This window comes from Haliotis rubra, unplaced genomic scaffold (assembly GCF_003918875.1).
Source record: "Haliotis rubra isolate DU_JTF1 unplaced genomic scaffold, ASM391887v1 Scf250, whole genome shotgun sequence".
NCBI lineage: Eukaryota > Metazoa > Mollusca > Gastropoda > Lepetellida > Haliotidae > Haliotis > Haliotis rubra.
In genome coordinates this window covers 848,586-853,756 of record NW_025766559.1, presented here as the reverse complement: position 1 = coordinate 853,756, position 5,171 = coordinate 848,586, and the positions used below count along the sequence as shown (strand labels likewise).

The 5,171-nt window shown below is 41.8% G+C and overlaps 1 long non-coding RNA gene across 1 annotated transcript; it reads right to left on the bottom strand.

Annotated features, from left to right (window-relative positions):
• Nucleotides 1-3,298: 3,298 nt before the first annotated feature.
• Nucleotides 3,299-4,854, bottom strand: LOC124279484. The gene is made up of 2 exons (XR_006899383.1): nt 4,679-4,854; nt 3,299-3,410 (listed from the first exon to the last, which is right to left on the bottom strand). It is a non-coding gene; the product is annotated as an uncharacterized LOC124279484 (long non-coding RNA).
• Nucleotides 4,855-5,171: the final 317 nt, after the last annotated feature.

Sequence of the window (5,171 nt, the reverse complement as noted above, 5' to 3'; positions counted from 1 at the left end):
CCTGACATCAGCGCTTTGAGCATGCATTGTGCATGGAAATATGCGCTTTATAAATGAACTATTATTATTATTATTTACAATAAACTTCTTTTTTTTTTTCTTATCATCTGAAGATTAGATTACTCTAATTCCCTGTTACATGGCATGTCCTCAACATATGCCGGGGGATATCCTCAACAGACCACCTCCATGGTGTAGTGGTTAGAGCGTCCGCCCGGAGAGCAGAAGGTCGCGGGTTCCATCTCCGACCGCGTCATACCAAAAGACGTTAAAATATGGTACTTGTTAGTCGCTGCCTGGCGCTCGGCATTAATGGGTACAACAAGGAACGGTCGCCTCGGAGTCAGTATAATGTGTCTGAGTGGGGTATTCATGCTTCATTGCGGCATGGTATCTCAGTGGGCTAGCACTATAAAACCAGCTTCAGTCTGGGCTAGTACAAGCAGCCGCACATACACATACACACGCATGCACGCAGTCATATGAGCGAAATATTCTCAAGCACGTCGTGAAACCCAATTTCACCTCACCTCGCCGCATATCCTCAACACTCCTTCATAAACTTCAACTCGTCCAAAATACAGCTGCCAAGATCATTACCAGGACATCTAAGCACCAACACATCTCTCCTGTTCTCAAACAGCTCCATTGGCTACGAGTTTCCAGCAGAATCAAGTTCAAAATCCTATTCCACACTTTCCAATGCCTCAAGACAGACTCTGCTCCTTCTAATCTCAAAACCCTTGTTCAGCCTCACACAACAAGCCGGACACTGTGTTCCCAGGACAAGGACCTTCTTCAAAAGCCTCACTGTAAAACAGCTATGTGCGAACGCAGTTTCAGATGTGCAGCAGCATCTATGTGGAATGCTCTTCCAGACAACATCAAGCTATCAGAAACGCCATCAACATATCGGATAAACTTAAAAACTCATCTTTTCAAAATTGCCTGTGGCTGTTAAATTAAGAGGCACTGTGTATATACTGTGTCCATACTGTGAATATGTGAAAGCGCCAGTGAACAGTATACCTTGAACCTTTCAGCGCTATACAAAATGATTAGATTAGATTAGATTATATGTCTTTGTGTCATCAAACATGTCACCACATTTCATTCTTTTCCACCTTTTTTTCATGCTTGACATTCAACGAGTGTACCATGGGGATAAGTGACAATATTTCTTAGTTATCACTACAATGGAATTGCAAGAGTATGCAAAAAGCAATTCAGTTTATTCCCAGTAACAAACAAACTAGAAGCGAAAACGACAAACTTCAAGATAAACTTTACTCACTGATTCATGTTTCACTTGATACTAAACGTAATGGCAGCAGTTACATCTCTATCTCGAAACTATCTGAACTGAGGTTCAAATGAAAACATATGCCATTTGATGTGAACTGTGAAGAATATACTGGACTTCGTCATTCATAAGTATATGGAATATATGAACATGACAGTTAGGTCATGCATCCATATGGGCACTAAATATGCTACCACCTTCTTGCTGATTTGTATTTGGTTTTCGTTATCGACGCCCTCAGCATTTTTCCTGCTATATGACGGCGATCTGTAAATATTCGTGCCTAGTCAATCCAGTAACTGACGTCAGGAGCATCGATCTAAGCAATTGTGACACAATGACATGAATCGACCAAGTCAGCAAGTCTGGCAACCCGATCCCGGTTTGAAAACAATCATAAGTTGCCGAAGACAGATTCCAACCCGGATCTTCAGGGGTTGTATCTCAATGTAATGGTATTGGGATTTCGGCAAAATCGAAAAGTGGCCATCAGTGGCTATCAGATCAAATACTTAATTTCCTTCCAGCCATTAACCAACTGTGATACGAAACTCTCTGTTCTGTTTCGTTATTCAAGCCTATGCATACGGTTCCAAAGTTTCAGGACACTAACCAGAACATTGCATGACAAGAGGGATAACTTCAACGTTCCCTTAAACTTCGAGAAATATTTCAGCAATTGCACCTATTGCTGTCTACATTTCAGCACCTTTGAGTACAACTGGACAATGGCGCCATATGCGCCTTGCCGAAACGTTGTTTGATCATGGAATTTACGATTTATTTCAGAATTTAAAACATCAGTGACATCCGTGTCCGACTTGCCTATGCATGTGTTTATGGTGGTTGTTCAGGAGTTAGGGATAGTTCGCACACCGTGTAGCGTATGTCTAATACTTGACTGTGATTTATAAACACACGCTCATATTTAGTAGGAAGCTTCAAGATGGAATATTTGCTTTTGCATATATGTGCGTGTGCCTGTGTGCCTGTGTGCGTGCGTGCGTGCGTGCGTGCGTGCGTGCGTGCGTGCGTGCGTGCGTGCGTGTTCAATTCGATCTGCCTATTGTCATTGGAACCGCTCTGCTCTGATCTAAGGTGTATCATAGATTGGTCTGCTTGTTTTCCTGGGTGGAAGCGTACAAGTACATCTCGCCGGTGGTGTGCCACAAGGCTCAGTGTTTGATCCGGTATTGTTTACCCTCTACAAGGAACCGATCATCGATCAGTGTTGATGATACAAGACACATGACCACAGGTATCAATAGCAAATGCAGCTGCGTCAGAAGTAACAACTGGCACTAAACGGATAGAGAGCTGGATGAACATCAACAAACTCAAACTCAATGACAAATAGACAGAATGTAAGCTCTAAGTCCAGGTTGCAAGATGTTCCAAGTCAAGTCTCACCTCGCTACAGATTGGTGTTTCCAATATTCTTTTCAGTTCATCTGCTAAGCAGTTTCTGAACTCGGAACTGTCGTTGAACAAACATGTCAGCCATATCTCGAAAGTTTGCTCTTTCCAGCTGAGTAATATTGCTAACATCAATAAAGTAATTGACGAAAGAACCTCTCATCACCCTGATATTCTCTTCCTTGTAACATCCAGGGTAGATTATTGTAACAACCTCCTTGCCTTTGCACCTGAAATTGTTACTAATAAACTGCAGCATATCCAAAAACACTACCTGGATAGTCTCCAGTGGTAGAAGGTAGGGGTAGGCGCCCAATGGTTAAAGCGTTTGCTCGTCACGCCAAAGGTCCGGGTTCGATTCCCCACTTGGGTACAATGGGTGAAAGTGTATCCTGTCGTGATATTGCTGGAATATTGCTACTCATCCTAGTGGTAAGAAATACGACCACTGTACTATGAGCCTAACTATGAGCGTGACTAACACTCAGTGTTATAATGCACTGCGTCCCCTCGTCCCCAACCATGATATTGAAGAATATTGCTAAACTAACTCCATACGTGTTCAACCCAACACAAAAGTACAAATGATCGAATAATTTATTCAGGTTTTGATCGTCCCTCGTTTAGCAGGCGAGGCATCCTGAGACTCGAGTTGGTTCTTTTCTGTCAGGCTGTTTTCAGATGTTAATTTCTGAAACGAAGAAGTTCATCAAATGAATGGTAGTTCTACAATACGAACATGACAGTATAAGGTAAAGGTGCCTTCATGTGAGTTTAATGTAAACTGTTTAAACAATATTATTGATTGTACTGTCAGACCCGACCAATAAAAGTAGTAGAAAATTATGGAGACAGATGGTTCCAGGGACAGCCCTCAAATGACTTTGATTGATAGTATTAAGTGCCAGAAAATGCACAGAAGCACCTTTGTTAAACCAGAACAGTGTTAAAAGCGTCGTTGAGAGTTCAACGATACAGGCCATAAGGGTGTGTGACCACAGTTCGGTGTGTTTTAACAGGTCTATGGGGACATTAACACCAACTTGACATTTTACAAATATATGGGTCATGGGGCGAATAAGCCCCATTCGGGTGGCAATAATGTACAGATAGGGTGTAAACACCAAAATGTGTGCTGACAAATGTGACCAGGAGGACATAGCCTTTGCGAAATTCAAGTTGTATCATCATGGCTGAGCCACACATTGTCACATTCTTTAGAGAACTGGGGCAAAGGGGGTAGCCTAGTGAATAAAACGTTTGCTCGTCTTGCTGGAGGTCGGGTTCGATTCCACACATGGAATGTGTGAAACACATTTCTCGTGTCACCAGCCGTGATATTGCTGGAATATTGCTACTAGCGACGTAAAACGTCACTCGCACATACGAGAACTACAGAACTTACATGACAGAGGCTTTGGGGGAGTCATGAACTAACAAATAACACAACGAAGAACGAAGGAGTTACTTGGTACATCCCAGATCTGGGGTGACTATAGGCAGGGTTGTTTCTTTATAATATACTATTTCCAGCTTGGTACGGAATCGAAAGGAGCCTTCGAATGAGGACACGGCAATCGAAAATTTGACCAATAGGCTGCCAACATGCCTGGTGATTAATGCATCATGCAATCAAATAACATAATCGAGTGAAAACTCCAATTGTTCCTTTTTTTCTGTGTGTAAGAAAATGAATCGTTCAGCTTTCCACCTTAAATATACAGGATTGATAGCACTATAAACTTTCTACCTGTGACATGGTATAAAGCATTACAATCATGCATCTATCACTAAGGACATTAAACGAATCCTAATTGACTCGAAATGTATTTACTAAACACATCGATTGCAACGTGTTGAGCACCATCAGAATCCATCATCCTTGTCCTATTGCCCAATTGTCCTCGACAAACTGATATCGTTACGAATAAACGACCTAAAGACACAAAATCTACTTACATCCGATGATTGGGAAACGGTGGTGGAAAAGACCAAATGGCTCGGCGAATGGAAGCAAGAATGGCCTACGGAAAAGGAATGGTTCTGGGAAAACCCGAGGGAAGATGGCGTGTGATGACACCATGGCAACCAGCATGCAGACGAGAAGTACAAGAGCTAAGACCTTCATTGTCGAATTCTCCTTGGCGAACTGGTATCTGCAAACATGAACAGAACTTTAACAATACCTGATATGGATAAAAGATCGCGTATTTATTGAGCTATGGTACATCACGAGATTGTGATTTGTCATCTCTGCAATAGCTATTTTTTAGCACATAGGGATCCTTTTTGACAGATAATCGATGCTGATTGTTGTACAGCGTTGACATGTTGTACTTTATTGTAATACCTTGATCTTTCTGTTGTAATCCGTCTTTGTGCATATAAAAATGCTGTTATTATTTTTAAAGTTTGAAACAGAAAAAAGTGATGTCAATGTTTCCCTTTTATC